Source organism: Gymnoscopelus microlampas (genome assembly GCF_963454915.1).
Source record: "Gymnoscopelus microlampas genome assembly, chromosome: 22".
Taxonomy (NCBI): domain Eukaryota; kingdom Metazoa; phylum Chordata; class Actinopteri; order Myctophiformes; family Myctophidae; genus Gymnoscopelus; species Gymnoscopelus microlampas.
The window spans coordinates 17,627,857-17,641,272 of NC_139959.1; the positions used below are offsets into that span (position 1 = coordinate 17,627,857).

Sequence of the window (13,416 nt, forward strand, 5' to 3'; positions counted from 1 at the left end):
TTGTGGTATCACTTTAAGACCATGTTGGCCTTTGGCTGTTAGCATACAGCAGTGATTCTCAGGGACCCTCAGGATTCCTTAACACATTGACTGCCAGAATTATTTTCAAAATCTCTGTTATTCATGCCAGAGATTTTTCAATGGGAAAAAAAAAGTACTCAAGAGCCGAGATACAAAATTTTAAAGTTTTAAGTTAACAAGGAAGTGGATGAGAGTAAAGATCTTCGAAAATTCATATCTCCTTGGTCTTTGGGTCAAAAAAAAAAAAAAAAAAGTAAAAAAAAAAAAAAAAATCGATCTAGGCACGCAAGTGATGGGATGCTAATATCGAATTAATTCGATCTTGGCAGTCAATGTGTTAAGGGGGGTCCAAATGGACCCTTACAGGTCTGTACCCTTACGGGTCCATTTGGTTCCATTTGTACACTCTCGGAGTTATGGGGGTCTTTGGGGGAATTAAAAAGTAAGTTTTTAACTTTTTTGTATTCCGTGAGGATAGAGGATCGAGGATACAGTAAGAGCAAAGGGAAGATATAGAAAACAGGTTAAATAGGACAATTAAAGATATATATACAGATAGCGTATGTGAAAGCAGCAGATATCATACACATGATGAAGATAATGTATTGTATGAAGACAGACTGAGAGTATTGACACATCATCGCCATGCAGTCGATCAAGTTCGCTCTCTCCCTGCCCAATGCACACACAAAGGTCATGTGAGTCATTGTTGACATTCCAAAGAGGAGCCCACATTCCAATTCCCACCTACATACCAGAGGTAAGACAACATGTGTATTGTGTGTGTACACACACACACACACACACACACACACACACACACACACACACACACACACACACACACACACACACACACACACACACACACACACACACACACACACACACACACACACACACACACACACACACACACACACACACACACACACACACACACACACACACACACACACACACCCCAGGGGATTCTGAAGTTGCAGTTGAGGGGGACAAAATTACCCAGGTACTTACCACACCTTACCTTGTATGTCTTACCTCAGGTACTATGTGTAAATATGTAGATACTTTGTTTGTTTGTTTCTTATTGATTGATCTCTCTTCCCCTTGCCCCCCCCCTCTTCTTCTTCCCTTTCTTTCTTATGGAAATAACAAAAACGATGGAACTTGCACAAAAACTAAAATTTCACCCACTGTTTCACACATGTAAACCTGTGATGTGACAATAAAGTTTATTCTGATTCTGAATTACAACCTGACAACTATAAGGTCCCGTGCAGATATCAATGAACCAGCTGAGTCGTATGCAACATTTACCATTATCGTTGTTTTGAGCAAATTAATTGCAAATTAAGTTACTTGGCTGAGGTTAGAAAACCCCAAAACCTATTTCTGCAATGAATATACACTCACGGCTCGAACGTTATCTCTCTCTCGGTCTCTCTGTGTGTATTTCCCCTTCTTTCTCTTACACACGCAGACACACACACACACACACGCAGACGCAGACGCAGACGCAGACACACACACACACACACACACACACACACACACACACACACACACACACACACACACACACACACACACACACACACACACACACACACACACACACACACACACACATTGCTTCTGTGTACACACAGTGTAATCACTGTGTTCACAATTCAATCAAGGTCTACATTCCTCTTAATTGGCAGAATTAACAGCGATGGCCTTGGGGCTAATCAAGGTCCATCAAGGACTATAAAGGTCTTCTCAGCATGTCTTTGCAGAGTGGTCTCAGTGACAGTGTACATCCACTTCTCTCCCTACTCCATTTCCCTTCAAAGCTCTGAGGTGTGGTAATACAAGAAGTCAAGGTCAATGGAAAAACCTCTGAAGAGAGCACTCACTGTCTACTGTAGCTCATTGTAACACAGACATAATGACTAAAGCCTAATAATTATATAACGTGTGAGACAACCCCATGTGAGCCACATTTTCAGGGCCATCAACATCATTTGTCTCACAGACTGTAAGCTAGGGCTGGGCGGTGTGAACAAAATCTAATATCACAATAGTTTTGACCAAATACTTTGATATCGGTATTGTGATGATCATATCATATTGTGAGGATAATATAATTATTTTTTGAAAATGTTAAAAGATTTCGATATAGCCGATCAACACGCTCACAAGGCTTGTAGTTGTGAGCTAGTACTAGTAGATTGTCTATTTGAGCAATTAAAAAAAAACAAGTATGAAATAAGGCTAGGAAAAGACAACTTATGCCAAACCACAACATGATATGATATACTAGCTAGATGATATAAGACTAGATCAGTGGTTCTCAAAGTGGGGTCCAAGGACTCTCAGGGTTCCTTGAGGTGGTTCCAAATGGACCCTTACCGATCTGTAACTCTCAGAGTGTATGGGTCATTTGTACACTCCTTGAAATCTTGATCCACTGGACAACAATAATCAATAATATAGTGGTGGACAGTAACAGAGTAAATGTACTTGAGTACTGTACTTAAGTACAGATTTACTCTTACTCAAATACATTTCTAAGAAGGCTGTAGTACTGAGTACTTTTAGGTTGGCTGTTTTTTTTCCCTTCCCTAATATGCAATTGGCCACACTTTTGCTCTCACACTAGCCGTGTTTCTGGCATCTGTTTGCACTTCCACTTTTACTTGTACTTTAAGTATTTTTAAAAGCATGTACTTTTGAATACTTATGTACATTTAAAAGCAATGACTTTTTTACTCTTACTTGAGTAACATTTTGAGTGAGCTACTTTTACTTGTAGTGGAGTAAATTTGACCAGGAGTATCTGTACTCTTACTCAAGTACTGGGGTCGAGTACTTCGTCCACCTCTGTCAATATAATATCGATATGTTGTCCAGCCCTGTGAGGTGTGAACCACTTGGCTAATACCTCCTGACATTTCTAGCGGCACCCATTAATGTCTTACTGTTTGATTGGTTGACTGGCCTTGGGGAAGCGGAGCATTCTGTGTAGTAAATACATCAACCTAGTTAATACTGTATGACAAGCAATAGCTCATGGCCCACAGTTCTGGGCACGTATACTCAATCAAAAATGAAATAGTCCCACTCCAGCCCCAATGCAAAAAGATTTATGAAGGCAAACATTTCGACTTATCTAAGGATAAATAATAAACAAAACAAGATGGTGTATTTGGAAATAGTTTGTCAACGTGTGTGGTAAATTACCCAGAGGGAGTGGCCAAATACATGTGCACATCAATATAGAGATGGAGACAAATAATGTAAATGATCCAGCACCAATACATGACTAAAAAAACAAGGAAATAAATGTATTCTGGGAAAACAATTAGTGACACACAATTATAGAAATATGGAATATGAATTATTGCCATTATAACCTAATTGTTGGGAAACCATATTGGGAAGAGATTTAAAAAGAGAAAAGAAAATAGGCACAACAGTCTGCAATCTGCACCGAACTTGGAACAAACACTCAGAGTCTGCCATGACAATAGTCACACCAGGGGCCCCAGGGACCACATCAGGGGCTCCTGGGTGCCACAGGCTCCAATCTGCACCAAACTTGGCACAAACACTCTTCAGGGGTCTGCCATGACAATAGTCACACCAGGGACCACAGGCACACTGTTGCTACAATCTGCACCAAACTAGACACAAACACTGTTCAGGGGTCTGTCATGACAATAGTCACACCATGGGCTACATGATGTGGCCCCCAGGGGCCACGTTACGGCCCCCGGGGGCCACAGGCTGTTCAGGGGTCTGCCATGACAATTGTCACACCTAAATTTCAACCATATACACTACAGCAATGTTACAGCAGTGTCTAACATAACTTGTTGACCATTGGTCTGATAGGACCGAAATGTTTGCGCTCTAAACTCAAGGCTTACTTACCAAAGCTAAAGCCAGGTGCGAGAAGCCAGTATTTGAAGTCCACAAAAAACTCAAAGAGGCTTGCACACTGACAAATAAAAAAACAAAACATTTTATTTAAACTGGACGTTTCTATCCTCAGGTGCTGATGAACGTCTAAAGACCGAAAAGTCCACACTCTTCACTTTTGCAACATGTAAATAAATAAAAAAGTGCATCCTAAAGAGCCTCATTTTTTGATTTGTCATCGTGTGAGTGCGAGCCTCCTCTGCTTATTGTGATTCTTAAAAGGAAAGCAGGATTTCTCAGGCCCAAAATGAAAACTAGTTATTACAAACTGTATCAGTATCGTTTTCCGGGGCGTATAAATGATCAATGTAATGACCCTTAAATATATAGTTTAAATATAGCCTTTTGAAAGACCTCTGCCCATATTAGACGTATATACAGCTGTGTTCTCCACATTTGTTCAACATGGTGAAGCAAGAGAAAATTACTAGCAAGGATAAAGTGCTGCCTGCAGCTGCTCAAGAAAATTATAGTTTAGTAGCCCCTCAAAGTCCCCCTTCAAATACTAAAAAAAAACAGTGTAAGGGACCAGAGCGTTTCAATGTATTAATAGTACGAAAATGTACGTTTACTGAAGTTTAAAAAGCTGAACATGGAGTTCCGGTGATGACGTCACACTGAGAGGGTTGAAGTCACGAGCTCCCGAGACGAACCCCCCTTAAATGTTTTAATTTACTAACTACTATCTGAACCAAAACAACCATGCTGTCTGTTAAATAGTCTCTGAGTATGCCGCTCAAGACGGGGACGGCAGACGCGGCTGATAAGCTTTCAAAGTCACAACGATCCACTCGACAAAAAAGTTTGGCTAGCGCTGCTAACTCGGCTAGTGGGGCTAGCATGGCGACCACCACTACTAGCAGGGATGCTATGCTAGAAGAGGCTAACGCTAACTGGCCTAAAGATATGGCGTTACTGGCCACCGAAATCACCCAAAGAGTCGCAGAGATGATGAAAGAAAAGCTGGAGGTGCTCTCTAATAAGCTCGATGCTTTCGGGGCTAAATATGAGCAGGACGCCAAACGACTGGAGGAGGCTGAATCCCGCATTTCTTCGGCGGAAGATATCATCGCGGATTTAGAAACCAGGCTGTCTGATGCTGAATTCAACGTGTCTGTCCTTACTACCCGAATGGATTCACAAGACGCAAGGTCCCGTAGAGATAATTTGAGGATCTACAATGTCAAAGAAGGTGTTGAAGGTAAAGATGCTGTGTCTTTCTTTGAAACATGGCTGCCGAAAATACTCAACATCCAGGCTAAGAAGGATAGGATTCGCCTCGACAGATGTCATCGAGGACTCGGCCGTAAAAAGTCGAATTTCCCACGTGTGGTGGTTTTGAAGCTCCACAACTCAACCGACAAGATGAGGATCCTGGCGGCTTACAACGCGAAGCGAGGGCTCGACTACGAAGGATCCAAGATCGACATTCGTCAAGACCTACCACAAAACATACTGATTCAGCGGAGGAAATTCAACGCCGTGTGCGAGCATCTGATTGCAAAGAAAATTAGATTCAATATGCGGTTCCCTGCCACCTTGTGCTTCAAATATAACAACAAAGACTATGCTCTTGACGATGCCGAAGAGGCCAAGGAGGTGTTTGAATCAATTGATCTACCACATGAAGAGGAGGGCCCAGGGCCGGTTGAGGAAGACTAAAGCACCGCTGCTCGCGTTTGGCGAGCCGACGGAGACGCCTATGTAACAGGTTGGTTTAGATGGTTCGTTTTAGCCTCAGTGGCAGTGTATTTTAAGACACAAGCAGACATTATTTTTTGTTGTATTTTTTTTTAGACACGGACTATGAAAGACTTTCTTTTTATTGCAGCAGTTATTATTACTGTCTGTGTCTGTACCTGATAATATCAGAAGAATAGGAAATGTTGTGCTTGTGGCCTTGTTTTTTGTTTTTACTTTTTAGGACTACTGTACACTGATGGCTTACTTAAGGGGGGGGGGGGGGTTTGGGAGTGGGGGAGTTAGATTAGTTCAGCAGGAGTAGAGTAGCTGATAGTCTGCTCACCAGTATGGGTTCTGGCTCTCAGTTTCATGGGGCTCCTTTGGATTCTGCATCTTATTTTTTGCGAGATGTAGGCTTTTGTTTTGTGTCGCTGTTTTTGTTGTTCTGCAAGTTCAGACAGTCTGGTTGTCTTGCAACTTTTTGTGTTTTTCATGTTTTTTCTTTGATTCTAAATGTGGCTAAGGGCATTATTAACATATTGTGGCAGAGACGCACAAATTCGGTTTTGCTGTTCTATTTTATGGGGATAATACTACACTCAATGAGCACGTTCTTGTTCTATCTATTACTAATTATAGAACATGAGTACAACTAAGTATATTTCACTTAATGTGAAAGGGGCAAATCATGTGATAAAGCGTAAAAAACTTTTGACCTGGTTGAAGAGGGAGAGAGCTAACATAGCCCTGTTGCAGGAAACTCATCTGAATGATAAGGAGCATGAAAATCTTAAAAGAGAGTGGGTTGGCCAGGTATACTATTCCTCTTTTTCATCAAGCAAAAGAGGAGTGGCCATACTTATAAATAAGAATACCCCATTTACTTTAGATACTTGCATTAAAGACAAAAATGGTCGCTATGTTCTCATATCTGGTGTCTTATATGGAGAACACATTATGATTGGCTGCATTTATGCTCCAAATACATATGAAAGTGAATTCTACTCTGCCCTGCTGGCTGATGTTTCCTCTCTCTCTTCTTCATATACATTATTGGCTGGGGACTGGAATTCCATGGCCGATCCTGAGGCAGACCACAATCCACCGTCCAGGGCCAAACTTTCAAAAATGTCAAAAGCTATGAGAGAAGTATGCTCTGATTTAGATCTATTTGACACATGGAGAGTCCTACATCCTACAGAGAGGGACTTCACATTCTTTTCCAATCCCCATAAAAGTTTTAGCAGAATTGATTACATTTATACATCCAGGCAGCTGCTTGACAGGGTAGAAAAATGTACTATAGGTACTAGGCTACTGTCAGATCATGCTGATGTCTCTTTGTTGGTTACACCCCCATTTTGTCAGCCTCCTTCACGCCGCTGGCGGTTGAACCCTTCCATTTTGAACAGCCCTGGTTTTGTAGACTACATAGAAAAACAAATTGAACAATTTTTAGCAACCAATGATAATGATGACACCAACCCCTCAATTTTATGGGAATGTCTTAAGGCCTATGTCCGGGGGGCTGCCATATCGTACTGTTCAGCAAGGAAAAAAGAGGCCATGAAAAATCAGATTGATTTGGAAAAGGAATTATTGGAACTGGAAAAAAAATTGAAGGATAATCCTTCTAAGACTTTGCTTACTAGAACAGAAGCCACTCGGTCGGCCCTCAACCAGCTACTAACACAAAAAGCGGAGGCCAGTATTTTCTATGCGAGACATAGGCTGTTCGAAATGGGGGACAAACCTGGTCGGCTGCTTGCACGTTTAGCGGCAGGCAGACAGAACTATAATTCAATTGCATCACTCAAAGATGACGCGGGGAAGTCCCATCATGAGACTATAGCCCTTACTGAAATAATGGGGAACTTTTATAAGAAGCTTTACACTGCTGACACGTCTTACAGTGAGGATATTATGCATAACTTTTTAGGCGAGCTACATCTCCCATCCCTATCCGACACAGACCAGAACGTTCTTGGGAGGTCTATTACGTCAGGAGAGGTTTCGGAGGCGATATCACAGCTGCAGAGTGGAAAGGCTCCGGGGCCAGATGGATATGGCCCAGAATTCTATAAAAAGTTCCATAAAATACTGATAGGCCCCTTAACTAAAATGTATCTCCACTCTATAGAAATGGGACAGTTTCCCCCCACACTGTATGCTGCAAATATTTCTGTTATTCTCAAGAAAGGGAAGCCTCCGGATGAATGTGGTTCATATCGCCCTATTAGTTTAATTAATGTTGACAGCAAGATATTTTCTAAGCTTTTAGCAAAAAGACTGGAGAACTTTCTACCTCTCTTAATCAAAGAAGACCAAACTGGTTTTATTAAAAATAGGGTCTCTCAGTTGAATATGAGGAAATTGCTTAGTATCATTCAGCATACTAGGACTCACCAAATGGAGGGTCTCGTCATCTCCTGTGATGCACAGAAGGCTTTTGATTTGATTCAATTTCCTTATTTATTTAGTGCTCTGGAAAAGTTTGGCCTTGGCGGGGGTTTCATTAATATGTTAAAATTGATTTATCATTCACCAAGGGCGAATGTGCTGGTCAACGGCATGCTTTCCCCAGAGTTTAGTCTAGGAAGGTCGGTCAGACAGGGGGATCCGATTTCTCCTTTAATTTTCGATTTAGCCATCGAGCCCTTAGCCGAGGCTATTAGAAGCCATGTTAATATTTCAGGAATCCAATTAGGTGCAGTTATGCACAAGATAGTTTTGTATGCTGATGATGTATTATTATTTGTAACCAACCCTTCAGAGTCAATTCCAGCAATAATGTCAGTCATACAGACTTTTGGATCATTTTCTGGATACAGGGTCAATTTTGACAAATCTGTTGCTATGCCACTAGGGGGCAGTGTGGACTCACCATGCTTGCCCAATTTTCCATTTTCATGGTCTGTGTCTGGCTTTACCTATTTAGGCATCTCTATTACTCCAAATGTGAAGGAAATACTACGGTTAAACTTCTCTAATGTGTTGCAGAATGTTAGGAGTGATCTCACAAGATGGTTTGACCTCCCGGTTTCCTGGATGGGTAGAATAAACCTAATTAAGATGAATGTGTTACCCCGGCTTCTTTACCCTATGCAAATGCTACCTCTATACATCACTAAGAAAGTAATTCGAGAAATAGAAAGGGACTTTTCTAAATTTATATGGCATGGTAAAAGATCTAGACTAAGTATGAGGATATTGCAACTGCCTAAGGACAGGGGGGGATTGGCATTCCCAAATATGTTATTTTACAACTGGGCCTGCCACTGTCGTACTATACATGAGTGGGTACATGAATATCTTATTGGCGGACCAGAACCCCTTGAGACATGGGAATGTTCTCCCTATGTGCTACTAGCAGAACTCACAAATATACAAAAAATACACTTTAAATCTTCTGATAGTCCAATACTCTCGAATTCGATAAAGATTTGGAAAAACATTATAACCTTTATGGGAAGGAAGAACATGTCCTCATACTTGACACCACTCATAGGCAATAGACAGTTTGCCCCTGGAGTTAGGAGTGCCGTTTTCCAGTCTTGGTATAATAGAGGTATTAGAGTTATAGGAGACCTGTTTGATACCAGTGGTGTTCTTATGTCATTCGATATGGTTAAGAACTCATTCGGGGTACCTCGGAATGACTTCTTTGCTTATTTACAGGTTCGACACTTTATCAATAATGACACCAAGTTTCCTCGAGACAAGCCTCTTCTTGGGCCTTTAGAGGACTCTATTATGCATTTTACTAGGAAGAAAGGTTTGATTTCTTACTTCTATGATAATTTTCAGAGCTTCAACACACAAAATATAGATATTGTGGTGGGAAGATGGGAGAAGGACTTACAAACTGAGTATGACGAGAATTGTTGGGATGACTGCATTAAATCTTCTCAGACTACCTTTATCAGTAACCGATTCAAAGAGATGCAGTATAGAATTCTACATAGACAGCATAGGACACCTCAAATCCTAAACAAAATTGACCCTGGAAGGTCCCCTTTATGTATCAAATGCAAAACTGAGGTTGGTACTTATATACACTGTTTTTGGGAGTGCTCTAAGATTTCTAAATTTTGGTCGTGTGTAGCAAAAGAATTAAGTGCAATTTTTCAGTCTAAGATCTGTAAAGATCCTGGGCAATTTTTATTAGGGCTGCCATCTAAATTCGGGGTTCTAGATCCTAGAAGAGCTAAGCTTCTTGATAAGCTCCTCTGTGTGGCCCGAAAATGCATCTTATTCAATTGGATTCACGAAAAGCCTCCGTCAGTAACTCAGTGGTATAGAGAAGTATACAGAGTACTCCCTATGGAAAGACTAAGTGCCAAATTAAAAGAGAAGGAAGATAACTTCATAGACTTATGGCGGCCACTGATAGACTATTTGCCCAGGGATATTTCTGCCCTGATTTGTAAAGGAAGTGACTCAATAGATTGGAAAGCCCCAGCTGTACTTTTACAATTTAATTACTGATGTGCTCTTTTGTGTTTGTTTATCTGTATGTATGAATATTTAACTGTGTGTGTTATAATATTGCCACTGTAATATGCCGCTTGCCCTTCCTTATTTTGTTATTACTTTGTTTTTTTTGTTTTTTGTGTTTTTGTCTGTATTTTTTGTCTTTTTATTTATTTTTGTTTACTTGCTTACATTCATGTTTCAATTTTCTATGTAAAAATGAAAAAGCAAATAAAAAGTTATTACGAAAAAAAAAAAAAAAAAGCTGAACATGGCAAGGCACTAGGATCAGTTTTCACCGCAGCCTTTCCTTCTATAACTTCCCTACACCGACTCCCAGCTTTCCTACTGTCTGCCTGTCCTACACTGTCTCCCTCTTAGCTTCCCTACTGCCCGTCTCCCCCACACTTTCCTTTCTTTTCTTTTTCTGGAGCTTGCACAAAAACAAATTTCACCCTTTACACCTGTAAACATGTGATGTCATGTGACAATAAATTGGTTCTGATTCTGATCCACCGTCTCTCGCTTTCAGATTTCTGTCTCTCCTACTGTCTCACACTCAGCTTCCCTACTGTCTGTCTTTCATACTGTCTCAATTCAATTCAATTCAATTTTATTAAAGTGTCAAATCACAACAAGTTGTCTCAAGACACTTTACATGTAGAGAAAAGAGTCTCCATCTCGGTTTTGATGTATTTTGTACTGTATCATCATCTTGGGGGACAATGTCCTTTGCATCTTATTACTTTTGCATCCTGACTACTTGGGAATGAGCAGCCATGCTGCCACAGTGCAGAGCAGCCACACTGCCACAGTGCAGAGCAGCCACGCTGTCACAGTGCAGAGCAGCCACAGTCCAGAGCAGCCACAGTCCAGAGCAGCCACAGTCCAGAGCAGCCACAGTCCAGAGCAGCCACAGTGCAGAGCAGCCACACTGCCACACTGCAGAGCAGCAACACTGCAGAGCAGCCACACTGCAGCCACAGCAGTGCAGAGCAGCCATGCTGCCACACTGCAGAGCAGCAACACTGCAGAGCAGCCACATGCAGCCACAGTGCAGAGCAGCCATAGTGCAGAGCAGCCACAGCAGTGCAGAGCAGCCATGCTGCCACAGTGCAGAGCAGCCACAGTGTAGAGTGCATGGACCAACTCCCAGTTGTAATGCCAGTACTTTGGTCAAAGGGCAATGGATACCTGCAAGCATGCATGTCTTTTGGTGATGGGGTTCAAACCCAGGATATTCATGTTGTGAGGAAACAGTGCTAACCACTCCGTCACCACACTCCACCATACTGTTTCTCTCCATACACCGTCTCCCTCTCAGAATCCATAGGCTAAGTGTCTGTCTTTCCTACACTGTCTCTCTCTCAGCTTATTTATTGTCTCTGTTAAGAGTTGTTCCGATACAGATCCCAGTATCAGAAAAGCTGCCGATACTTAGAAGTGCACTTGGATATTGTTTCGGTACTCGGTATTGACCGATACGCAAGTTAAGGGTATCGGAATCAGTATCGGGAAGGAAAGAAATGGCATGGGGGTATATCTCTAGTCTCTGTCTCCCTCTCAGATTTCTCAGTGTCTGCATCAATCAATAAAGAGATAACAGTGAAGTGGAACTGAAATAAAACAACAACGTTGAACCAAAGTGATGAACACTCAGTAAAAAATACTTCCAAAATAAGACTAAAAACAGCAGAAACAGAGCCAGATGCGAAATGAAAAACAAAACTACCACTAACCAACCCAACAAACCACCCAACCAGCATTTCAACAGAAATGAAATTAACTACAGACCAGTGCTAACTGTATACTGTACAGTATAAGGCTCTGGCTGCCCTAATTATATATTTTAACCTAACCAGAAGTTACAGCCATATGTCAAGGAGATCATGCAATGTACCACTGAAAATAAAACATTGCTGTCATTTTGTTTTTTTGGTTTAGCTCTATATTCTGATCCGACTTTTATCACAGTAATGTTTTTTTTTTTTTTTATTGTTTACAAAGATCAGTGTGTTACCATTTAATATTTGGCTGTGAAAGAATAATTGTGTCAAACAACAACTTTATTGTCACATCATTTGTGTGCTAGCTCCATTTTTTTGTTATCACCATAAAAGAGAAAGGGAAGAAGAAGAGGGGGGGGCAAGGGGAAGAGAGAGAGAAAGAGAGAGATAAATAAAAACAATAATTTATCTACACATTTACACATTTATATACATAGCATATCTATCCGGTACGGTAAGTACCTGAGGAATAAGACAAGGAATTGGCTCTGAAATGTATATGTTCCACAGCCCGGGCTGATTTAGTCAGTCATCCTGTCGGAGCAGACGTCAGTTATTGCGTTGAAACTTTAAATGTTGGTTCTCTCATTGTGGAATGAAACTTCTTGTCTTTCAACACAGAAATGGGTTTCTGCATTACATTTTTCTCCAATGACCAAACTAGCGTATTACCCTAGCATGTCTATTCTGGGGCTCACATTAGGGGAAAATAGCCAATCTATAAGTTTGTGGATCGGCTATTTTCGGCCTAGTACAGAGCCCTTAGGAATTCGGTCAACCAAGAACAGGGTCTAAGTGGCTACTTAGTAGTAGTACTTAGTTCTTGACTGAGGGCTGGGTTAAGGTAAATCAGAGCTTTACTGGGTCTTGATCTCATGGAGAAAAAGAAAGAGGATAATCATTGTCAAACAAAAATAAATTTACTTTATACTGTAGAGTACAGATTCTGGCAGCCAGAATGTTTTTTAACCTAGGAGTAAGAACATGCACACGGCATATTCGGCATATTCAATCACCTTAAAGGGATATTCACCCAAAAAAAAAAACTTATTTTCTATCAATAACACACCCCATGAAGTCTTGAATTCATGGTGATTTTTTTTCCCTAAGCCAATAATTTTCCGGTAGGAGACTCAAAGTTGACACTTTGTGTCTCCTACCGGAGCCTCCGCCGGGTCATCAAATTATTGGCTTAGGAATGCGACAAATTATATATATAATAATATACATGAATTCCAGTTTCGATGGGGTGTGTAATCGATAGGAAAAAAAGTCATTTTGGGGGTGAACTATCCCTTTATGTACCTAAAAACAAACTGTTCCTTTTCTTTACCTTCACTGCTGCTAGAAGAAGTACTGTTGTTGTATATATTTTTACTATCATTATTACTCTAATGTACAGAAGATGTAATAATAAAGGTGCCTTAAATGTTTGTGGATAGCCACAGGGTAAGTGGGGGTCAAACTAATGATCAGTGACCAG

The 13,416-nt window shown here is 41.0% G+C and overlaps 1 protein-coding gene across 2 annotated transcripts in view; it reads right to left on the reverse strand.

The window, feature by feature from the left end:
* Positions 1-13,416, reverse strand: part of pld1b (phospholipase D1b) — a 67,003-nt gene that overhangs the window by 49,522 nt on the left and 4,065 nt on the right. The gene's annotated exons all lie outside the window — the stretch shown is intronic.